The following is a 25,800-nucleotide window of genomic DNA, read 5'->3' as shown; positions in this document are numbered from 1 at the left end:
ATATCATACCATTTACCACTCCTGGTGAGGGAGGCTGAAAAGAGAGAGACCTGACAGATGAGTAATCAGGCTTGGAGAAATCCTCTCTCAAGACCATCACAGCTATTAAGGGATGGAGTCAGCATTTGGACCTGGGTTTGCCTGATTCCAGAGAACTGCTCTTAACCACTCCTCTATACTGCCTCTCTTGGCTGGAGATTCCAGAACACCAGTGGTGCACATGCCTTGGTGCTGGGGATTGTGTGTTGGAGGTCATTTCAATGCAAATTTGGGTCACTTAAGCATTTATCCCCTTCTCTTACAACTCCAGCAAAAACCTTCCAGTTTGAACACGCCCCGCTAATATGCTCCCTGCTCTCTGTGTGTATCAGATTAATTTCATGTTTGTCCCATAAACCAAAATGCAGGGGAGTTTCTTTCTTGGGACAAAATCTAGCTGAGCATAGGGGAGATGTTTTGATTCTGGAGAAAGAGGTGGGGCGTGCCAAGTAGATTCAAACACCCCCTTGGGTTCTAATTATAGTGTAGATGGAAAACTGATCCTCAACCTGTGGTCATGGAACTGGCCTGAGGAGGAGTGGCTTTAGAAGGGACGCCAGAGGTAGTGACCTAACTGAACATGCACAGCTCTTCTGTGAGGGTTGTGGGAGCATCCTCTGGGGTGGGGATACCAGCACCTTTCAGGACCCTGGGGTTTTCCAGCTATTAGAGGTCTGAGTCAGGGTCTGTGGGCTCCCAAGGGTTAACTCTGCAGGCTATGTGCAACAGAAGTGGCCTGCTCTTTCTGTCTTCATCATGATGGAGAGGTAATTTTTGTTAAGAGCTGTTAGAGTGCCCGAGCCAGGAATTGGCTGGAGAGAGTGGCCATAATCACGTTTCCTGCTTCTGTCAGGACCTTGGATCCTTCAAAACACCAAAGCATCCTGCTGGAGGCCTCCCCAAGTGGGAGCTATCAGGAAAAGCCCAGAAACATGGCTATGCCCATCCTCCATTGGTCTACAGTGTATGGGCTGAGAAGGCAAAGTTCTTTAGAAATTTGGAGATTGAATTCTGTCCATTTTGTTTTGCTGATTTTGGAATTAGAGGAGGTGGAGGAGTAGGGCATCCATGAAGGAAGTTTCCATATGCTTAGAGACTGTCTACCTTGATCGAGCATGAGCTGGGTGGGCAGTGGGTTCTTTGAGATGCTTGATGTCAGCAGTGAGGGATAAAATGCCTCTGGGCTCTCTGGGGACACACATATTGTCTTGGGACTCTCTCTGCAGTTAGAAGGGAGAGGATAAAAGCATCCTTTCCTCCCTCTATCTCTCCCTCCCTTCCGCCCTCCTTCATTCCTTCCCATCCTTTCTCATTTTTCCTTCAAGAATTTATTGAGCACCTACTGTGTGCTAAGTTGGCTGATATACCTGTGGAGAAAACACACCAAGGTGTTCTCAGTTTAGCAGTGGAGACAGCCAACAATTACAACATAGAGTGATAATGAGGTCTTTGCAAGGAGCCAGGTGAGCAGAGGAGGGAGCAACCGACTGCTTAGAATGGGACGTGGGGGACAAGGATGAGAGAATTCACCGAGGGCCATGGAGGGGTTCATAAGGGAGCTAGCATTTGAGAGGAACACTGGAGGAGTCTGCCAAGTGGTGAAGTGGGGAAGGGCCCCCAGAAAGAGGAAACAATACAAGAAAAGGCTTGGAGTCATTAAAGAAAATCAGATAGGTGTTCACAAAAATAGGGATATGTAGTGTTCCAATAAAATGTATGCATTTGCAACACAAAATAAATGCTATTCTGTTGTAGACCATTGTTAGCAATACATTGGTGTTGGTTGTGGACATTTTGGCTATTTGTGACTTTAAGGAAACCAAAATCAATATTAGTTAACATCTGATAAAATATGTGTTAATGAATTGTGAGTATATTTTATTAGATAACCAAGGGTTTTGGTGTATCTGGAACAGAACATGTCATGAGGGGGACAGAAAGAAGAAATGAAGATACATAGGGCCAACTTAATGCTTAACTTGCTACATGTTTTAAGGTTTTCTCTTTTCTTCTTTTTACTTTTTATAATGGAAAAGTCTCACACATAAAAGTAGAGATGAGTATGAGGGAGTCTTACATATCCATAACCCAGCTTTAATAACCACCGACTTTTTCTATTGATTACTTCTGGATTCTTTTTTAATTGCTGGAGTATCTGAAGCAAATCCAGTACCCATGGATACTTCAGTATAATTTCTTTAAAAGAATATATAAGCTGGGATGAAGTGAGAGAGTGGCATGGACATATATACACTACCAAATGTAAAATAGATAGCTAGTGGGAAGCAGCCGCATAGCACAGGGAGATCAGCTCAGTGCTTTGTGACCACCTAGAGGGGTGGGATAGGGAGGGTGGGAGGGAGACACAAGAGGGAGGAGATATGGGGATATATGTATACGTATAGCTGATTCACTTTGTTATACAGCAGAAACTAACACACCATTGTAAAACAATTATACTCCAATAAAGATGTTAAAAAAAAGAAAGAAATCTGCTTATTCATTGAAAAAAAAAATAAATAAAAGAATATATAATCACAAAAGTATACCAGATAGTTTCTTTCAAAAATAAAACTACAATATAATTTGCATGCCCAACAAAATAAGCAAAAATTCCTTACTATCATTTAAAATCTGGTCCATTTTCAATTTTCCCTTGTTTTCTCAAAAATGTCTTTTTACAGTTGGTTTGTTTAAGTCAGAATCCAAACAGAGTCCACCTGCAGCATATGGATGATTTGTCTCTTAAGCCTTTCTTACTCTATATTAGCTCTCTACCTATCCACCTCTTGATTAAAAAAAAAAAAACTTTTTTTAATTAAAAAACTGTTAGGAAACAGTTGTTTGCCCTGTGGTACCCCCAAAGTTTGGATTTGGCTGATTGTACCTCGTGGTGCCTTTTAGCAAGCTCCCCTAACCCCAGCATTGCCTGTGAACTGGTAGTTGAAGCTAGAGACTTGACCAGATCCAGGTTCTCTTTCTTTTGGAGGAAGACTTCATGGGTAGTTTTGTGTGTTTCCCGTTGAGTCATTAGTTAGTGAAGTTAGTGAAGTAAACTTTGGTTACTGGGTTCAAGTGCTGTCAGACTAATCCATTCATTGTAGAGTTTGTATTCAGGTTTTAAAGCAGGAGTGGCAAAGCCAGATTTGTTTGACAAAGATCCCCCTGGTAACTATGTGAAGAATGACCTAATGAAGTGATCTTAGAGGTAGTAAGACCAGTTGAGAGCAATTGCAGTGGTCTCGGTGAAACAGGAAGACTTTTGACTAAGAGGGTGGACGGGGGGGGGGGGTCCACATTTGAGAGATATCCAACAGGAAGTGGGTGTCTACTGGGTGTGGAGCTAATCGAGGAGAATACAGTCAATCAGTTAGCCTGTTGTCCTCTTTCCTCTGGATCCATCCTACCTTCGGAGACCTTGTCCATTGCCAAGGCTTTAATACCCTTATATGCAGTTGTAACTCTGGCCTTAAACTTTCAGCCTGAACTTCACACTCTTATATCCAATTGCCTGCTGAACATTTCCACTGGGAGCTTATACTTCCATGTCCAAAACTGTACTCTTGTCTTGTCCCCAGCAACCTGCTTCTCCCCAAGTTTTCCTTATCTTAGTGATGACACTCCTACTTGTTCAGACAAAAACCCTAAGAGGCTCTTTGTTTCTTACCTGTCCTTACACACTACCATCGAGTTCTGTCAGCTTACCGTCAAAACATATCTGAATCTGAACAATTCTCACCAGCTTTGGCCTAAGCCAAAATATAGTCATCTTTCAGCTCACCCTAAGTCTCACTCTATTTGTACACCCATGTTCATCACAGCATTTTTCACAATAGCCAAAAGGTATAAGAAATCCAAGTGTCCATTGATGGAGGAATGGATAAACAAAATGTATATTGTATACATACAATATAATATTATTCAACTTTAAAAAGGAATGAAATTCTGACACATGCTGCAACATAGATGAACCCTAAAGACGTTATGCTAAGTGAAATAAGCCATTCACAAAAGGACAAATACTGTATGATCCCACTTCTGTGCGGTACCTAGAGTAGTTAAATTTATAGAGATAGAAAGTAGAATGTTGGTTGACAGGGGCTGGGGGAGGGGAAAATGAGGATTAAGTATTTAATGGGTACAAAGTGTCAGTTTTGGAAGATGAATAAAGTTCTGGAGCTGGATGATGTAATGGCTGCAGAACAATGTCACTGTTCTTAGCGCCACTGAACTGTGCACTTAAAAATGGTTACAACGGGGCTTCCCTGTCGCCGTGGTTGAGAGTCTGCCTGCCGATGCAGGGGAGACGGGTTCGTGCCCTGGTCCGGGAAGATCCCACATGCCGCGGAACAACTAGGCCCGTGAGCCATGGCTGCTGAGCCTGTGCGTCCGGAGCCTGCGCGTCCGGAGCCTGTGCTCCGCAACCGGAGAGACCACAACAGTGAGAGGCCCGCATACCGCAAAAAAAAAAAAAAAAAAAAAAAAAAAAAGGTTAAAATGGTATATTTTACGTTATGTATAGTCAGTCTCAACTTTTAAAAATGGCATGGAAAAAATTTCCTCAGGCATTTAAGATACATTTTAATATATTTTTTGAGCAAATCAACAATATAGCAAAAAAAAAAAAAATTCAGGCATAATAAACGATTGGCCTTTTTTTGGTTTATTGTATGGAAGTATATCTATTTTCAGACTATTATTCTGTATCTAGACTCTATTTTATATTCAGGATACATTATAGCTCTGTAGCTCCCATCTTACATCTAAATTATTTTCCCTTCATGTGAAGACTGATGACACAATGTGCTTCATGCCTAATTAGTTATCTCATTTTGTATATTTTGAGCACAGTCAAACTTAGATTAAACTTTAAAATTATTTAATATTTAACATGTACAATAAAACATATGCATTATACATATAACGTATGAATATCTATAATATATGAATATATATGTAAGATATAAAAATATCCATTATATTTTAAAATATAAATGTCAGATCTTTTCACTCTCTCATCAAAAAGACTTCAAAGACTTCCCTTCTTTGTCCTTCCCATGGCCCTCAAGTGCTATAGAACCCTACCTGGTCTGTCTTTCCAACCTCATCTTTTACTACTTTTGTCTTAGCTCATTTTGTTCTGGTGTCCTTGGCCTTCTTGTCTGGACTCCAATTCCAAGTTTGGACGTGCCTCAGGGCCTTTGTATTTGGCATTCCCTCTGCCTGGAAAACTTTCTTTCCAGATATCTGCATGTCTCATGCCCTCGCTTCAATCTGATCCTGACCATTCTGTCTAAAACAGACCCTCCACTTCATCACTCATGATGCGCTGCCTCCTGTCCTGCTTCACTTTCTTGTTAGTACTAATTTCTGCATAAGGTTTCATCACATACTTATCCTTCATCTATCCTTGTCTTTCACCTATTTGGTCACTGCAGTATCCCCAGCTCCTGACACATTGATGATGCTCAATCAATGTTTGTTCAATGCATGAACTCTACAAATGCTCATTGAGTCCCTACTGTGTGCCAGACACCATGGATTTAGTTCTGTCATCTGTGTGGAAGATGATACTGTTGAGTGACACAAGGTTTTGAGATTGGGAGGACTGGGGACAGTTAGGTTACCTTAGGACTAACAGGTTGAAATGGAGAAAGGCAGCTGTAGCCCTGGTATGGAATTCAAGGCATCTGAGAGATTGGCAGGAATGCATAACAGAACATACAGAATTCTACCCTGGGACTCACTATCGGTCCATCCAATCTGGCATTCGATGGGGACAAAGGGGACACCGAGGGAAGAATAGTCATGATGGTCCATAGTATCAACAGTAAGGTCCATCCTAGACAGAGCCTTAGATGATGTGGCTTCAGGAATTATGAAGACATGTCCGCTCCCAAAACCACAGGCTTCTCGAGCTCCCTGTTGGAAACTCCCTTAGAGGGATGTTGTCACTTGGCCACTAGAGACAAGCTAAAAAAGCAAGCACTCCCATGAGAAGGCCCCTCCACTTCAAGCCTGTCCACAGATATGTGTAGATGACTCATATTGGAACTTTCCAGAAGACAGGTTTTGGGAGTTGGGTAGAGAGAGAATCTGAGGTCTGGGGCAAAGAGCAAAGGAAGTAGGAAGATGAATATATACTGAACGTTCCTAACTTCTCACTTCTAAGTCATTGTCCACAAATTTCCTAGATAAAAACTGCTCTTACATTTGTCTAGTGCTTCATAGTTCATAAAATATTACATTGAAAAGTCAGGTGCTCCTAAATTTGAATTCCAACTACCACTTATAACCTGTGTGACCTTTGGAAAATTTAGGTAACCTCTACAAATGTCCTAATTTGTAAACTGCAGGTAATAATATATTTATCATGGGGTTAAATGAGATAAGGTATGTAAGGTACTTAGCCCATTGCAGCACATGCACATACACATTAAACATTAGTTTCCTTCCCTGTTTCTTTTACTTTACTTCATTTGAGCCTTACATCATCTCTGGGAGGTAGGTTTGGCAAGAACTGTTATCATCCAATTTTACAAACAGAAAAGTGAGACCAGGGAGATTTATTCTGACTTTCCTAAAGCCATAGAGCTTTCAAATAAGAGAGTTGGGATTTGAATTCATGTCTTGGTCCCCATATTGTCTCCACACACCATGTTGCCTCTAACTCCTTTCTGGTCATGCTGTATTGATATTGTCACATGGTGCTGACACTGGGGAAAACAGGGTGTAAACATTTACCACATGGTGTGTTCTATGGGCCAGGAGGACCCTGCTGCCTTTGCTTTTGTTATAATATACTTTTGAACACATGTAGAAGCAAAATGTCTGAAAACCAGAATAGATTTACATGTTATCAAAGATATTTTGATCAAATTACATAATCTCTAATTGCATAACCTTTGTTGCTCTATTTCAAGCACGTCATAATGCCTTTCATTTCACTTTTTTCCCTCCATGATTAGACACAGACTTGGTTGGCTGGAGGATGCTGGGTGGCCAATCAAGGCTAGTCATTCACCTTTGCCTCCATTGTCCAAAGTTTATGAGAATGTTACCTTCTTACTAGTATCAGCTCTTTCCCCATTTCCTTTCCCAGTTATTAAAAAAAAATAATGGCAAATTCAAGATGACATTTAGATAGTTGCCAGCTAAACATGGCCATACAGACAAGGGTAGTGATCTTGCTGACCCTAATTGTTGAAGAGGCGGCATCCTTATGCTGTAGCTCAACAGAGCCTGATAATTTCCAAAGCCTAGAAGGGGCCATGGGTGACTGTTGTGTAAGGCACTGAAGACTGTGCTGATGTTGCCCTTCAGAAAGTATGACTTGGTTGTCAGCTGCCTCTATTGGTCCTAAACTTGTGTCTGCCCAGGAGGTGGCGCCCTTTCCCTGCCCAGTTGGTAGTAGTTGGTCATTACTGTGGGGAGGGAAAAACACAAACACAAGCTTTGTAGTTTGGACTGCCATTTCAGAGGCTCTGAGATGCAGTGGCCCCTGTTTCCCTCTTCTAAACGGACAGCAGTTCCCTTGAAGCAGGATACTGTATGGGGCTTCTCTTCTGCAGCTGCCGGAGTCACCTCTCTGCCCGGGGTATGGCCCCCTTCTCTCTTCCCTTTAGAGGTGACACTATCACCTCATTTCTTTGGGTTCTCTCCTCTTAGAATGAGCAGTGGATTCCCCGAGAATGATCAGAACAGAGGATTGTAAAGAGGGTAGAATGGAAATGGAAAAGAGGACAGGGCGGCTGAGGGGCTGCTTTTGCAGTGGTTTCTTCTCTCTCTCCCTATTATGATCAGCCCTTCTGCTCTTATTTTTGGAGTAACAAATTTGTCCTGCATTCTGCACACAGAGCCTAGTCCCCAGTCAGGCTTGTTACCTGGGCTGCTGGTTGCCCTAAGTCCTTTCTTTTGTTTTAGATGGATTGTGGGGAATCTAAGATCTGAACTGGGAAGGAAGGAGAAGGGGATCGAGAAATGAAAATCAGAGAAGAAATCAGGGGGAAAGAGAGACATCAGAGGGAAAAAAACAAAGAGAGAGACAGTGACACATATACAAGAGTGGGGACATTGATTTGGAGGCAGAAGAATGCATTTGCATCCCAGCTTATCTACTTCAAGCTCTGTGAAGTTGGGAAAGTCACTTGACTGCTCTGAGCCTCAGTTTTCTCATCTGAAAATGGGAGCAAGTGCACTTCCTCTGCACCACTGTGATGAGGACTGTACAGAATGCACGGAGGAGGTCCATTTGTAAGTGATAAAGCTCTACTTAAAATGGATGATACCTGATGTCAACCAGACCTTGAGATAGAGGGTGTGGTCCTGGCCCACGCTGAACCAGGTGTGGGGCATAGGTATTCATAGGAGCCCAGGGAGGAAACCTGAGCCCCCTGCCCCCGAATTTTATTTTCTCAGAGGACTTCGTAAGAGGGGAAGATTGCTTGCTTCCAGCTCCTGGGCAGAGAAGCCTCCTTGCCCAGGATGGCACTGGTCTCTTCTATGTGTGTATAAACACTTCTAGATTACTCGTGCCCAGAATTACTACTCATAGCTAATACTGAGTTTACAATATGCCAGGTGCTTTTCTAAGTACACTATGTGGATTAACATTAATCCCCATAACTGCCTTATGAAGTAGGTACTATAGTTAGCCTCATTTTAGATGGGGAAACTGAAGCACAGATTAAAGAAAATTGCCGTAAGTTGCACAAGAAGTTGCAGAGGGGATTAAAACCCAGGCCATCTGGTGCCAAGTCCTCATCCTAACCACTCTGCTACACTGCCTCTCCAGTTAGGTTCCTGTCCCTCACGCTCTCATCTGTCAGTGAGTGGGAGATTGCCTCAGAGGAGAATTTAGCTGGCATGTGCATGCCCTGTCATTCTAGGGGCGCACTCTGGGGACTTGTCCCCGCACTCAGGGTATTGGGGGGTTTCTTAGCTTGCAATGCCTCTCTATGGGGCCAAATGTGCTGTAATTCTTTTTCTTGCAGTGAGCTGTCAATTTCAGCACTTCAAGAGACAGATGAGGAAAAGAACATCACATGCCCTTTGTTCCTGATCAAAGGCAGCACCCAGACATTGTCTAGACACTGACAGCCACCCTGCTTCCAGCCTTGTTTCTAGAGTTGACTGAAAGGTTCTGGACTTCAGAGCTGGGTTTGGTTATGCAGTGGCTGGGAACAGACAGCAGGGTTTGCAGTGAAGTTGTCCCCACGAAATGAAGGGTCATCCACAATTTTAGTTACTTTCCTTAGGGCAGAAATTGTGGGCCCAGAGTGAAATCCAATGATAACTTCATTTTGCCTTGTTTCTTATCAGGAAGTGATATGGATGTGACCAGGTGAGCAAGATTCCAAACAAAGAGGCATCAATTACAGGCTTTGCAGATATTCTCATTTTGCTGCTGTGCAGATGCACTTGAAACCCAGGGCCTGAAAACAAAGCTCAGGTCTACTGGTCTCATTTTTTTCCCTCAGAGAAGGGAAAATCTCCACAGGGGCCCTGCAGCCAGAGATCTAAGTCTCCTTTTATAGGGTATTTTCCTGAGGGTTTCTTCTAACACATTCACTGCCCTGGTTTTTTTAATTTCATTGAGTAGTTTTAAAAAGAAGGTGCTGGGTTGCTCTACTGTCTTTGTTGTATCGAGTTTGGGAACATCTGACTGTAACTTTACGTTCGTACAATCATCTGTTGTGATTTGCAGTTATGTCAAATTTGCTTTCCCTCAGAGCTTTGTGGACATCAGCCTACTGTCTTCTGGTATTGAGTGTTGCTGTGAGAAGTCTGAAACCAGTCTGATATTTTCGTTCTTGCTTATTCTGTTTATTCTTTCTTATCTCTGAGGTCTAATAATTCAACTAGGGTGTGTCTTCTTGGTATCTATCATGACTTATTTATTTTGATTATTATTTTCTTTGATGTTCATTAACTTAAGTAGGCTATATATCATGATGCCTATTATTCTGGAATAATTATTCTTGATCTGTATGATGTATCATTTTGAATTGCTGATTCTTCCTTCATTTCAATGAAATTTTTCCTGAATTATATTTCAGAATATTTCTTGATTTCTATTTTTTAAAACGTAGGGGTACCAAGTATTCTTACATTTGACAAGCTGTGTCCTCTGCGCCTGTAATTCCTTATCTAATTGCTTTAATCTGTTTTCTCCTCATTCACTGTGATTACATCAGGTCTTCCCCCAAACCTGTTAATTCTGTATTTCAGCTGTGTCTATTTCACTTCATTCAGCTATTTCTAATTTATTTATTAGATTTGTAATAAGTGTACCTTGGTTCGCAGTTTGTTTCCTTAGCTCTGTGAAATCCCTTGTAGTTTCATTTTATTGTTCTATCATCTCCTATTTATGGATTTTATATGTTTAAAGTTCTATAAAAGAAAACTCTCATGGAGAACCTAGTTCTGTTCCTTGGATTACTGTTTTTTTCTTGACTGTTAGATTGGATTTATCATGTTTCTTTTTCCTGTTGTCTCTCTCCCTAGAAAGATGGTAAGCCCCAGGGGTCCTTCCTGCCTCTGCAGAGGACCCATGGTGGGATGGAGGGGTTTCTAGTCACTGGAATTTTCCCACAGCTTTTCCTAGATCTACATACTTACTCTCTCAGTTCACATCTCCTCAAATTGTACAGTATTTGTGAGAATTCTCAGGAATCTTTGGACTCCATGACTTTCCTATGTTCTACTCTTGTCAAAAATGATGTAAACAGTCATTCTGATCACACCAGAATATTCTGTTTCTTTTCTTGGTTACCATTTTGGAATTCTGTAGTATAAGGTTTTACTGCTTTTCTTCATTGGTTGCTGCTCATGACTTCTTGCTGGTTTGTTTCACTTTTTTTGCTTTATTTCATTGAGTACTTAAAGAAAGGGATTCTGTGTTCTTGCTCTACTCAGGTGATTCTACCTAGAAGTCTGCACTATTTCTATAATCAGAGAAAATGCTAAAAGACTATTAAAATAAAGCAGAGATCTCAGTTCTCTCTAGAGTTTTGACCAACTGTTCTAGTATGCTTTTGAGTATATTAATATCTGCCTGTATGAACAAGTTTAATATGACCACCGTTTTTAGCTTGACTGCTTGTTTGAACACAGATTGGGACAAAAATATAGAGAGCAAAAGTTGTACCACATTTTCTCTCATTACATGAGCTTCACCTTTACAGACAATTCTGAACTTGACCTCACAGAGGACTTCAAACAATGTTTAGATTTGGTTATTTGATTTTGCTTTTCATTATATTGATCCTAGCTAACATTTCTCATGGTGTAGAAACTTTGGAGATTTTCTTTCCAAGTTTGCTTTTTGTTTTGAATGTTGCTGCAAGAGAGAGGGTTACATGCAATCATCGCCCAGGGGTTTCTCACACAAGGAATATCGAAGTTTAGATTCATTTCATATTGTATTTCCACAACAATAAAACCCACACGATGAACCTATATAATGAACCCATATGATGAACCTAAGTAAATCTTTTTTTTTAAAATAAATTTACTTATTTTATTTATCTATTTTTTGGTGCATTGGGTCTTTGTTGCTACACGTGGGCTTTTTCTAGTTGCGGTGAGTGGGGGCTACTCTTTGTTGTGGTGCATGGGCTTCTCATTGCGGTGGCTTCTCTTGTTGCGGAGCATGGGCTCTAGGTGTGTGAGCTTCAGTAGTTGCAGCATGCAGGCTCAGTAGTTGTGGCTCATGGGCTTTAGAGCGCAGGCTCAGTAGTTGTGGTGCACGGGCTTAGTTGCTTCGCAGCATGTGGGATCTTCCCTGACCAGGGCTCAAACCCATGTCCCCTGCATTGGCAGGTGGATTCTTAATCACTGCGCCACCAGGGGTAGCCCCGTACCTAAGTAATTCTTACACTCTTAAGACTGACTGCTGGTTATGATTTACTGTCACTGTCAAGGTCATTAATGTCAGCCTAAAGGACAATAGCACGTCTGTCACCACCTTGGATGATTTTTGGAATGTTCTGAATATTTGACTTTCAAGTTAATGTTTCAAACTTTTGGATTTTTGTCTATCTATCCAAGTTCTGAGTTTCAATTCAAATTTCATAATATTATACTTGGAAGAGATACATACAAAATTCCAAAAGTTTTGGAACTTGATATTATTGAGAAATTTACCCCAACAGTATATGGGGGAGTTAGCTTTGGCTTACTCTGGTAAACAGAAGTAGCTGGCGTGACTCAGATGGCTTATTTGATTTTAGGCAAGTCCAAATTTTACAGATTTATAAATGCTGAGCAGACCAGCAGGCTCGAAAGCTCTTGGGCAGGAGCTGCTGCTGCAGTCTATGGGCTGAGTTTCCTCTTCCTCAGGGAAACTTCAGTTTTGCTAAGGCCTTTCCACTGGTTGGATGAGGCCCAGCTACATTACCATGGATAATCTTTCCTTAAAGTCATCTGATTGTAGATGTTAACGACATCTACAGAATACCCTGAACATCGCACCAAGAGTTTGATTGGATAAGTGGGTACTGTGGCCTAGCCATGCCGACACAGAACTAACCATCAAAACTAGGGAGAGGGGAGTGGAAAGGGAAACGGCAAAATATATAGCAGAAGTGTTGGTTTGGCACGTTACTCTCTCCAGAATTTAATAGGCTAAAAACATGTTCCTACCCCTTGGCTTTGGCAGACGTGACCAACAATGAGAGTCACATTTATATAACTCAGCAAGTGAGTTCCTTGGAGAGACTCCACCATGAACTGTCCATGTGAAGGTGCACTATGGGCACCTCTGGACACCATATCCCCCTGTTGGAGATTCATAATGTGAATCACCATGTTGAAAACCCTGAGAAATCCCATAGCAAAGACACTTGTTCATCTTTTTAGAAAATCTGGCTTTTCCTAAACTCATTTGACAATGAAACCTTTTCTTTCTTTTCCATATGTAGCATCCATCAACAGAGCATGTTTAGGGAAAGGCTGGCTTAATCTCCTCTCCCTAAAATAATAGCCCAGTCCACTTGGATACTGCTGAGGTTTCCCTGATAACACAAAAAGAACAACTTTTTCAATCACTCGCTGCTAAACATAAACATTTCCTTCTATCCTGATATTCACAAAAAGTACAAGATTGGCTGACACAGGAAAGTGGAGTTTTGCTGCTTCTGTTTTGTGCATAGGACAAAACCTTTTAAGAGATAAACAATTCAAAAGCCTTTTCACCAAATCTTTGAGCAAAATGGTCTCTAGGAAAGTGCTGCTTTGTATATCACTTGGTATACCACAAGGTACCCTCAGGGGTATCAAAAGCCCATGGGAAAACTTGTCTTGCACTCTTGTGAGTTGGTGCCCCTGACAGCAGCGAGCAGTGATGCCAGTAATGTAATACAATTGATCTCATGCAACAACAAATTCCTCAACTAATTCTTGCATAGCTACTGGGGGCTGGGCCACAGTATGTGTGTGTGTGTGTGTGTGTGTGTGTGTGTGTATGCACACAGAAATAAAGAGCTTAAGTTAATGGACTTTTGGGGTAGGATTTGATTTAGTAACAGAGACCCTTCAAATAATAGTGCCTTAAACAAGACTAGAGTTTATTTGCCAGGATCTACCAGGAAGACCATAGCTGGAATGGGTTCCAAGGTGCAAGGGAGCTGGGTTCTGCAATTTCTAAGGCATTTCTCTCATCTTATCATCCAGAATGGCTCAATACCCCATCCTCATTCCAGCTAGGAAGGAGGCAGAAATAGTGCTAAGAAGGGCATACCCTCTTCTTTTAAGGATGCAACTCAGAAGTTTCATACATTACCTACTGTACATCCCATTGGTCACTTAGCCACATATAGCTTCAAGGAGGCAGAGGCTGAGAAACATAATCCTCATTCCAAGCAGCTATTAACCTGGAAATACCATGGGTCTTAGTATTCTGGAGAATGGGAGAATGGATTTTGGGGTACAAATAACATTTGCTTCCCCAGGGTTATATAAAGTTATATAAAGTATATAAAGACATTTATTAAGCCCTTGACTTTCCAAAGCAAGGGTGTACCATAGATCTTTTATTACAAGGATTGGACTAAGAGATTTGAATTCTAAGGGCTGAGAACCATAAGGTGAGTATCATTTATACCTATGAGTGGATAAGAACCATCCCAGAACATGAAACATTTAAGGCTGACATTCTTACTTCCAAAATCTCCCAGAGTACTTTTATTTTTCATAGCAACTTAACTTTGCATTATAATTACTTCTGAGTGTAGATGTGTCTGCCTCCCCAATTATACTGTGCTCCTATAGGGCGGGGACTCTGTTCTGTGTCTGACTCATGGTAGGTACTTAGTAAACATTGTATGAATCCATTGTGGGGAGTTGACACTCACTCCCTTTCCCACTTCTGCCTCCATGCTTACCTGAACTCTGACCTTCTCCCTAGAATTAACTGGAAGTGCTGAGGGTAAATTCAAGTAGTAGCTGAGGACTTGGATTCATGGCATCAACTCTATTCTTGGGATCCCTGGTTGTTGGTTGCTTGCTTAACTGAATCTAACTTCATATGGGGAATATCTGCTCCAGCTTCTGCATACCATCTGTTCTGGCTATCCATTACCATGTAACAAACTATCCCAAAACCTAGTGGCATAAAATAATTGCTCACAGACTCTGTCAGGAATTTGAACAGGGCACAGTAAAGATGGTTTGTTTCTGTTCCACAGTGTTGGGAGACTCAGAAGCTGGGGGTGACTCAACATCTGGGTTTAGAATTATCTGAAGATTTCCTCACTCTCATGTCCAACAGTTGATGCTGGCTGTTGGCTGGGACCTTTGCTGGGGCTGTTGCCAGAACATCTACACATAGTTTCTCCATGTAGCTTGGGCTTCCTCACAGCATGGTGGCTGGGTTCCAATGGTGAGCTTCCCAAGTGAGAAAGCCAGGTAGAAGTTGTATTGCCTTAGTTCTAACTCAACTTGGAAAGTCATGCAGCATCACTTTCACCATATTTTGTTCTTTGTGGCAATCACAAAGTCCCTTCCTGTATCAAGAGGAGAAAAAATAGATTCTAGTTCTTGATAGGGTGTTGTTGGTGGTGATGGCAAGGTTCTGGGAAGAGCACATGGGATTGGAAATATAGTTGCAGCCATTCCGGAAAATGCACTCTGCCTATTGCAGTCATCCAGAGGACTGAGGAGTGAGGATTCCTGGATTCACTGAGGGCTTCTGGCAGGATAATGCTATCAGCCACATTCCCCTCATTTCACAGGAGCCCAAGAAGAGTCAGGAGCTTTGGCAAGATCCCTGGCATCATTCCCCTTATACCCTGACAAGAAGCATGGGGTGGTGAAAATCTCCCTTGACCGTGAGTTAAAAGGCCTGTGATCTGATTGTCATGTGATTTGGATAGGCGACTTGATCCATTTAAGTCACAGTTTACCCTACCTGACAGGTGAGAAGTTGTTCAGAAGTAGATCAGTTTTTTTTTTTTTTTTTCGGTACGCGGGCCTCTCACTGTTGTGGCCTCTCCCGTTGCGGAGCACAGGCTCCGGATGCGCAGGCTCAGCGGCCATGGCTCACGGGCCCAGCCGCTCTGTGGCATGTGGGATCTTCCCAGACCGGGGCACGAACCCACGTCCCCTGCATCAGCAGGCGGACTCTCAACCACTGCGCCACCAGGGAAGCCCAGATCAGTTTTTTTAATCCTTTATATTAGGAGATTCTTTTCTTCTTAAATTTGTATTATTTTCAAACAAAAGTTCAGGTGAAACCCAATATATGAACTGGATAAATGTCATTGAAAGGGGTGTGTTATACATGCCCACTTGCCCCCTTCCCCATGGGGATTCTCCATGGAATCTCAGTGCTCCTCAGAGCACATTTGGAAAATCCTTGAGCTATGATTCTGGTCACGATGTGTGGGTTTTTTTCCCACACCAATTAACTCTTCAAAACCAGCTGAGTGTCTTACAATTTAACTCAGTTCTGACGCTATCTACCTGGAGGTCGCATCAGACTCCATGGGTTAAGGGCTCAGCCCCACAGGACTGCCCTCTGCTTCAGATGCCGGCTGCAAGCCTGGGTTGTTACTTGTGCTTCTTCTGTCCAACTGGCTATAAATCAGAGGTTCTCATGACCCCCTCCTTGCGTTCAATTAATGTGCTAGAGCTGCTCACAGAACTCAGGGAACTAGTTTACTCACTAGATTACCAGTTTATTACAAAGAATATTAAAGAATACGAATCAACATCCAGATGAAGAGCTGCATAAGATGAGGTTCTGAACAAAGGATCTTCTGTCCTCATGAGGATTGGGGTCCAGCTCAGTGGTGCATGGAAGGGTTCTGGTACCCCAACTTGGAAACACTCTGGACCCCATCCTTTTGGGTTTTTAGTACAGGTTTCGTTACATAGGCATGATTGATTAAATCACTGGCCATCGACAACTGACTCAACCTCCAGCCCCTTTCCCCGCCCTAGAATCCAGTGGGTGGGACTGAAAGTTCCAACCCTCTCTTCACATGGCTGTTCTCCTGGCAGCCAGCCCCCACCCTTAGGTGCTTTCCAAAAGTCACCTCACATTAACATATACTCAGGTGTGGTTGAAAGGGGTTTGTTATGAACACGGAGACACCTTTACAGCTCTTATCACTTAGGACCTTCCAAGGGTTTTAGGAGCTCTAAACAGAATAAAGAATAAAGACCAGAATAAAGAAACAGAATAAAGACCAAATATATACATATATATTTATTTATTATAAATCACAATATCACAGCCAGGATATTTCCTAAGAGTCTCCAGGGTGTGATTGGGGTGAGAGAGAAAAACCCAGCACCCAGCTCCCATATTTCTCTCCTGAGTACTTTCTGCTTCCTTCCTGCTTCCTACATGAGCCCTCACTCCCACCTGTCAGCCAACTGACGCCGAAAGACTGGGCAGGTGTTCTGGATGAGCCAAAATCCCACAAGTACCTGGAAGAGCAATATTTAAGGAGCAGGGATATCTACTGGTATTGTTGGAATTTGGGGCCCTCCCGGCTTCCCGTCACTTGGGCCAGACCAGCCTCGTCTGGAGAGAAGCTGGGGACTCTGTGGAAAGGCCTGAGAGCTATGGAGATGGTGGTCTCATAGTTCCACCTTCTGGGCCTGGGGGTGACTCTGGCATCAGGTACCCACCCCTGGAATCTGAGGGAGAAGTGGGGCGGTCCTATCCAAACCACATGGATTCTCGGTGGGGAAGAGGGGTCCCTCAAAGGACAACAGAAGAACACGGCAGAGATGCTGCACAGGTGGAAACCTCAGGTGCCTATGACTGGCTCTGAGCACCCAGGTGAGGGCGCAGTCCCTGGAAATGCCCCCAATCCTCCTACTTTTATGCTCGGCCTGTCCTCAATTCCCAACCCTTGTCCACAGCTCCGTGAGCCTCCTCACCTGAGCTAGGTGCTCGTAGGGTCCTTTCCTTTCTCTGATGCTCTTATCCGCTTTGCCCACCACTCTCCCTCGGTCTCCTCTCCTCCCCCTCTTCTCAGCCCACTCCCACCCCCACTTTTTCTCTCCCACATTCTCTGCTCCCTATCTTTGTCTCTTTATCCCGTTCTTTCTCTTTTTTTTTCTTTAAATCAATCCACAGAGTGATTAGATTTGCAAATGAGCCGGCAGGAAACTGGGAACAAAGGGAACCAGAGCCGAAGAGAGAGCAGGTATAATTACTGTAATTAACTCAAGCAGCAGGGACACATCCCCTCGTCAGCAGTGGCTGCTGAGAGGTGCTGTGAGGCGCCACAGGGGAGGCTGAGGGGAGCTGCACGCCCCCAGGAAGCTCAGACCACTCCCCCTCCCTAGGGCTGGGGTGCCTCGAGGGGTCCCTGGTTGGGAAGCTCCTCCTGGAGAAGGTGCCTGCAGGAGGATCCATCTAATCTCCTGTCCTGGGCTCAGCGGGAGCAGGGAGGAGGAATCTGGGCCCAGAGGACATGATATGATCTCCTGCCCACAGAGTGGGGCCGGAGAACAAAACCATCTCTTTCCTCTCTTACCTGGACACTTAGCTCTTTACCTGCTTTATGACATCCTGAGAGCCTGCTCTGGTTTCTCTGGAATCCAAACATTTCTAGAGACCTTGGAGGAGGAACATGTCATGAAACTGTCATATCTGCATCCCTAAGCATCCCCAAAATACACTTCCAGATGCTTGGGGCCTTCCAATGCACCTTTGCAACCTGACCTTTCAGAGTTGCCCCTCATATCTTCGGCCTCTAGCCAAATCTGACCTTGCGATACACCCTGAATACGCCCTGCATTCTTCTCTTTCTCTGCTTTCACCTGTGAGACAATCCCTTTCCTCCCATGCTGCACTTTCCTAAATGTCAGTTGGTAGAATGGCATCCACCTTTTGAGATACACTTGAAACTAAAGTCATTTCTGTGAAGTCTATACCGATCTCACCCTCTACAGAAGCCCATAGCCCTTGTCTCTTTTATGGACCTTACCTTACTATACCTCCTCTCCTATCGTCTGGGGAAGGCGGACAGACCCTAACTTTGGATTCCTGGAGTTCATCACCTTTGGGGGTCTGTGTCAATCAGACCCTTTTCACCTGCCAGTGACAGAAATCCCAATGCAAACTGGCATAAACAACAAAGGGAATTTATTAGTTGTAGTAACTGAAGAGTCCAGGGATGTTTGCAGTCAGCCGTGGCTGGATCCTAAACCTTACCATCAGATCTCTCTCTCCTGTCCCCTTTCCTCAGTGTGGGTTCATGCCCAGGCAGACCTCTACACAACGTGGCCCCCAGCATCTCCAAGCTAACGTCATTCCTGCAGGCAGCTATTTTAGGGAGAGTTTCTCCCTCCCAAAGCTCCAGCACACACATAAGATTGTGTGTGAGATCAGCAGGCTGGATTGGGTTCAGAGCCAATCATTGTGTTTGGAGAAATGAAGCCCAGTGATTGACCAGACTGGCATCAAGTGCCCGCCCCTGGAATCTGAGGGAGGCGTGGGGCCACCCCTATCCAAACCGCATGGGTTCTCCTCTCATGAGGAGGAAAATTCAAAGGACAACAGAAGAACAGAGCAGAGATGTTGCACAGGTGGAAACAGCAGATGCCTATCACTGGCTCAGAGCATACAGGTGAGGGCCCAATTCCTGGAAATGCCCCATATCTTTTCATTTTTATACTCAGCCTGTCCTTCAATACCCAACCCATGTCCACCAGCTCTCTGATGCCTCCTCACCTGCTCTAGGTGCCCAGAGTCTGTATCACTTAACCAGGCACACACCTATATGCTGCCTTCTCCTGATCGTTATGTTTGCATTTGTTACAACCTCATCTGAGCAACAAGATTAGAGACCCACTGGGAGTAGGGATGTGACCATCCTTGTATGCACCTCCTCCCACCCTGATACAGCCCTGGGCACCTGGACAGCACCATGGTGAACCAAGCACAGAATGCCTACGATGTCCAGGTCTGAGAAATGGCTGGGTCACCAGCTGAGTGATCTTGTGAAGTCCCCTGACCTCTCTAAGCCTTGGTTTCCACATCTAGAAATTCGGGCTATGAAAACACCTATTTCACAGAACTGTGAAAAATAGAGATAATATGTGTGGAAGTGCCTCCCATCTTTTCTCAGCTAAGCTCAGCGTGTCTTCCTTCAATTACCTGACTGGGTATTTAATTACAACTGAAGTAAGAAATAGGCATTCACCCTCCTTATTTCTGTGACACTGAGCTCTCCAGCCTTCCCTCTGTTTTCCTAGTCATTTGTTTTTATTTTCTTGGCCAGCTCTTCTTAGTTTTTTGTCTACCTTTTAAACAATGTGCGTGTTCATGGTCAATAGCACAGGCTTGGGTCCTAGGTTGCCCCTTTTGGGGTTGCAATTATACCACTTACTAGACTGTAACCTCAGGCAAGTTATTTTACCTCTCAGAGACCCAGTTCCTCATCTGTAAAATGAGAAATCTCAGTAGTATCTACCTCATGGTGCTGGACTGAGTGAGTTAATTTGTGTAAGGCACTTGTAACAGGACTTGCTGGGGAGTAAGTGCTATAAAATTGTTAACTAATATTCCTTTTTTTTTTTTTTTTTTTGCGTATGCGGACCTCTCACTGTTGTGGCCTCTCCCGTTGCGGAGCACAGGCTCTGTATGCGCAGGCTCAGCAGCCATGGCTCACAGGCCTAGCTGCTATGCGGCATGTGGGATCTTCCCGGACCGGGGCACGAACCCACGTCCCCTGCATTGGCAGGCGTACTCTCACGCACTGTGCCACGAGGGAAGCCCCTAATGTTCCTATTTTAATGTTCCAAACTGAAATACATTATCCTTCAGCATCAAATCCAGTCAATTCTTTCTCCTTAAAACTTTTCAAATTCTTTTTTTTTCTAATTCATTCTTTCACTGCTCTCCATCCCCGCTCCTAATTTCTTAACTTAGTCTCTCATCGTATCAAGCATGGATTACTCCCACATCCTGTTAATTGGTCTTCCTTACCTGTCTTTCCTTCTAATCTATTTTCCACACAAAAATCTGATCATATGTCTCCCCTGTTTTAAGTCTTTGAATAGCATCCCACAATGATCAGGATACAAAGTCCAAGCTCTAGGGCATGATGTACAAAGTGCTTCATGAGTTTTTTCTTGCTTATTTTTTTAAGCTTCATCTATCTCCACTGACCCCTCTTGTCTGAACCCATCTGCCTTCCTTTACCTCTTTGTTTAGAATGTGCTTACTTCCTCTTTTCTCGTGGCCACTTCTTTGGCATCCACTGAGCCTCAGTTTAGGCATCACTCCTCACAAAGTCTTTTTTTTTTTATTAGTTTCTGCTTTATAACAAAGTGAATCAGTCATACATATACATCTGATCCCACATCCCTTCCCTCTTGTGTCTCCCTCCCTCCCACCCTCCTTATCCCACCCCTCCAGGCGGTCACAAAGCACTGAGCTGATCTCCCTGTGCTATGCGGCTGCTTCCCACTATCTATCTACCTTACGTTTGGTAGTGTGTATATGTCCATGCCTCTCTTTCGCTTTGTCACAGCTTACCCTTCCCCCTCCCTATATCCTCAAGTCCATTCTCAGTAGGTCTGTGTCTTTATTCCTGTTTTACCGCTAGGTTCTTCATGACATTTTTTTTCCTTAAATTCCATATATATGTGTTAGCACATAGTATTTGTCTTTCTCTTTCTGACTTACTTCACTCTGTATGACAGACTCTAGGTCTATCCACCTCATTACAAATAGCTCAGTTTTGTTTCTTTTTATGGCTGTGTAATATTCCATTGTATATATGTGCCACATCTTCTTTATCCATTCATCCGATGATGGACACTTAGGTTGTTTCCATCTCTGGGCTATTGTGAATAAAGCTGCAATGAACATTTTGGTACATGTCTCTTTTTGAATTGTGGTTTTCTCAGGGTATATGCCTAGTAGTGGGATTGCTGGGTCATATGGTAGTTCTATTTTTAGTTTTTTAAGGAACCTCCATACTGTTCTCCATAGTGGCTGTACCAATTCACATTCCCACCAGCAGTGCAAGAGTGTTCCCTTTTCTCCACACCCTCTCCAGCATTTATTGTTTCTAGGTTTCTTGATGGCCATTCTGACTGGTGTGAGATGATATCTCATTGTAGTTTTGATTTGCATTTCTCTAATGATTAATGATGTTGAGCATTCTTTCATGTGTTTGTTGGCAGTCTGTATATCTTCTTTGGAGAAATGCCTATTTAAGTCTTCTGCCCATTTTTGGATTGGGTTGTTTGTTTTTTTGCTATTGAGCTGCATGAGCTGTTTATAAATTTTGGAGATTAATCCTTTGTCAGTTGCTTCATTTGCAAATATTTTCTCCCATTCTGAGGGTTGTCTTTTGGTCTTGTTTATGGTTTCATTAGGTCCCATTTGTTTATCTTTGTTTTTATTTCCATTTCTCTAGGAGGTGGGTCCAAAAGGATCTTGCTGTGATTTATGTCATAGAGTGTTCTGCCTATGTTTTCCTCTAAGAGACTGATAGTTTCTGGCCTTACCTTTAGGTCTTTAATCCATTTTGAGCTTATTTTTGTGCATGGTGTTAGGGAATGATCTAATCTCATACTTTTATATGTCCCTGTCCAGTTTTCCCAGCACCACTTATTGAAGAGGCTGTCCTTTCTCCACTGTACATTCCTGCCTCCTTTATCAAAGATAAGTTGACCATATGTGCGTGGGTTTATCTCTGGGCTTTCTATCCTGTTCCATTGATCGATCTTTCTGTTTTTGTGCCAGTACCATACTGTCTTGATTACTGTAGCTTTGTAGTATAGTCTGAAGTCAGGGAGCCTGATTCCTCCAGCTCCGTTTTTCATTCTCAAGATTGCTTTGGCTATTCGGGGTCTTTTGTTTTTCCAAACAAATTTTGAAATTTTTTGTTCTAGTTCTGTGAAAAATGCCAGTGGTAGTTTGATAGGGATTGCATTGAATCTGTAGATTGCGTTGGGTAGTAGAGTCATTTTCACAATATTGATTCTTCCAATTCAGGAGCATGGTAGATCTCTCCACCTATTTGTATCATCTTTAATTTCTTTCATCAGTGTCATAATTTTCTGCATACAGGTCTTTTGTCTCCTTAGGTAGGTTTATTCCTAGATATTTTATTCTTTTTGTTGCAGTGGTAAATGGGAGTGTTTTCTTGATTTCACTTTCAGATTTTTCAGCATTAGTGTACAGGAATGCCAGAAATTTCTGTGCATTAATTTTGTATCCTGCTACTTTACCAAATTCATTGATTAGCTCTAGTAGTTTTCTGGTAGCATCTTTAGGATTCTCTATGTATAGTATCATGTCATCTGCAAACAGTGACAGCTTACTTCTTCTTTTCCAATTTGGATTCCTTTTATTTCCTTTTCTTCTCTGATTGTTGTGGCTAAAACTTCCAAAACTAAGTTGAATAAGAGTGGTGAGAGTGGGCAGCCTTGTCTTGTTCCTGATCTTAGTGGAAATGGTTTCAGTTTTTCACCATTGAGGACGATGTTGGCTGTGGGTTTGTCATATATGGCCTTTATTATGTTGAGGAAAGTTCCCTCTATGCCTACTTTCTTGAGGGTTTTTATCATAAATGGGTGTTGAATTTTGTCAAAAGCTTTCTCTGCATCTATTGAGATGATCATATGGTTTTTCTTCTTCAATTTGTTAATATGGTGTATCACATTGATTGATTTGTGTATATTGAAGAATCCTTGCATTCCTGGAATAAACCCCACTTGATCATGGTGTATGATCCTTTTAATGTGCTGTTGGATTCTGTTTGCTAGTATTTTGTTGAGGATTTTTGCATCTATGTTCATCAGTGATATTGGCCTGTAGTTTTCTTTGTTTGTGACATCCTTGCCTGGTTTTGGTATCAAGGTGATGGTGGCCTCGTAGAATGAGTTTGGGAGTGCTCCTCCCTCTGCTATATTTTGGAAGAGTTTGAGAAGGATAGGTGTTAGCTCTTCTCTTAATGTCTGATAGAATTCGCCTGTGAAGCCATCTGGTCCTGGGCTTTTGTTTGTTGGAAGATTTTTAATCACAGTTTCAATTTCAGTGCTTGTGATTGGTCTATTCATATTTTCTATTTCTTCCTGATTCAGTCTTGGCAGGTTGTGCATTTCTAAGAATTTGTCCATTTCTTCCAGGTTGTCCATTTTATTGGCATAGAGTTTCTTGTAGTAATCTCTCATGATCTTTCTCACAAAGTCTTTCTGGATGGCTAGCTCCCTCCTCCCAGGATGGTCTAGATGTCTCACCTACAGAACCCTGGGAATATCTCTATCCTAGTAGTTGTCACTTTGTGTTAGTGTCTGTCTCCTCCACTAGACCATAAACTTCTTAAAGGCAGGGATCTCATGTTCGAATGCCTAGCTCTTGGCACAGTTTCTGGCACCTAATCCGGGCTCAGAGCTTGTTGAATGAATTGAATAATGATGATCCCTACTGAATTTGTCAGGCCTCTTCTGGTTGCAAGTGACAGAAACTGCCATTAAGCATCACTCATCCCTGTTCTCAAATGACAGCATCAAGACTATATCTCTTTCTAATTCTTGGCTTCATTTTCTTCTGTCTTGGTTTCATTCTCAAGCTGGTGCCCTGCAAATGACCACCAGCAGCTTCAGTCTATTCACTTTGCAACCCTGAAAAATCCTGAAAAAAATGGCGTCTCTTTCCCAACATTTTTAGCAAAAGTCTGGGCACTACTCTCATTAGACCAATTTAATTTAGCTGCTATCCAGGGGCATGAAATGTGGTGATTGGTCAGAAACAACAGAAATTTACTTCTTATAGTCTGGAGGCTGGGAAGTTCAAGATCAAGGTACTGGTAGATTCTGTATCTACCCGCTTCCTAGATGGTCATTTTTGCTGTAACCACACTTAGCAGAAGGGATGATGAAAGTCTCCAGGGTCTCTTATCTAAGGTACTAATCTCACTCCTGAGGGCTCCACCCTCATGACCTAATCACCCCCAAAGGCCCTGAGACCATAATAACATGCCCATCTCTGGAACTGGAGGGTAGTCACGGTCACCTGAAACAAATGGACGAGTGGGGCAGGGGTGTTTCCCCCGAAGGAAAAATGGGGTGCTTTTGCCAGAAACATGGGTTAGAGGGAGGCAAAACCAACATGTGTACAGAAGTGCCAGATACTGCCAGCTCTTATATAAACATTTCAATTAATCTTCACAACGATCCAAAGAAATCCATTCCACCCATGAGAAACCCGAGGCTTGAAGTGTTTCAGTGACTTGCCTGAGTTTACACAGTTTACAAGAGATGGAGCCAGATTCTCAGACAGTCTGACTCCAAAGCCTTCCCTCTTAAAAAAAAAAGTTTAAAAAAAGGGATATATACGCACAGTAAAAATTCCAAACAGTGCAAAAAGGTGTACAGTGAACAGGTAGTTATACTACAAGCCCTGACCCTGATCTCCAACCTCCCCTTTTCTGCCCCTCAGTCATTCACCCAGGAGGCTTCACTTCTATGCTTTATTATGCAGATCCAGAATAGTCTTTTGTCTAGGTCTACTTTGTTCCCACTTCTGAAGATTTTACCCCATGCCCAGCTTATTATGAGGTCTTTCCCTTTGGGCTGGCGGGAACATGAACTAGTTCCAGCCCAGCATATAGTCGGGAAATTGTTGGGCCTGCTGCTTTGCGGTGGTTCTTTCCCAGCCTCTGGTAGCTTCTCACACATGTGCTGACCGGTACTCAGGCAATGGCTAGAGGGAATCCTCTGCAAGTCACAGGAGCTCTCTCTTCTCTGACCCTCTGCCCTGTCAGTCTAGCTGCTTTCGCCACCCTGAATGCAAGCTCTACCTCCTTAACTCAGGGACAGCACTGGGTTCCACCTGGAAAGGACCTCCTAGTGGTAAGCTGGGCAGTTATACGGCCACTTTCTTCCTTTTCCTTCTGTCAGCCATCAGCGACCCTTCCAGCACTGTCTGCTGCACAGTGTCTTAAACCGTTGTTTCCTCTTGTCTTTTTATTTTAAAGCTGTTTAAGGAAGGAGGGTAAATCTGGTTCCTGTGACTGCATTAAGGCTAGAAGTAATGCTACTTTCGCCAGGATTTATGAATCCTTCCAGAGATATAAAATGCATAAACAAGCATATATATATATCCTCTCCTCTTTATACACACGGTAGGTTTTGCCGCACAGTTTTGCATCTTACTTTAGTCGCTTATTATCATACAGATTGTTCCGTATAGATTGACCTCACTCTTTTAAGGGCAGAGCCTGCACTCCTAACCCCTACTCTAGTCTGCCTCAGTGAGTGAGAGCTGAGTTATTATTG

The sequence above is a fragment of the Mesoplodon densirostris genome, chromosome 4, assembly GCF_025265405.1.
Source record: "Mesoplodon densirostris isolate mMesDen1 chromosome 4, mMesDen1 primary haplotype, whole genome shotgun sequence".
Taxonomy (NCBI): domain Eukaryota; kingdom Metazoa; phylum Chordata; class Mammalia; order Artiodactyla; family Ziphiidae; genus Mesoplodon; species Mesoplodon densirostris.
The sequence above is the reverse complement of the archived record's forward strand: the minus strand, read 5'-3'. Positions refer to the sequence as shown.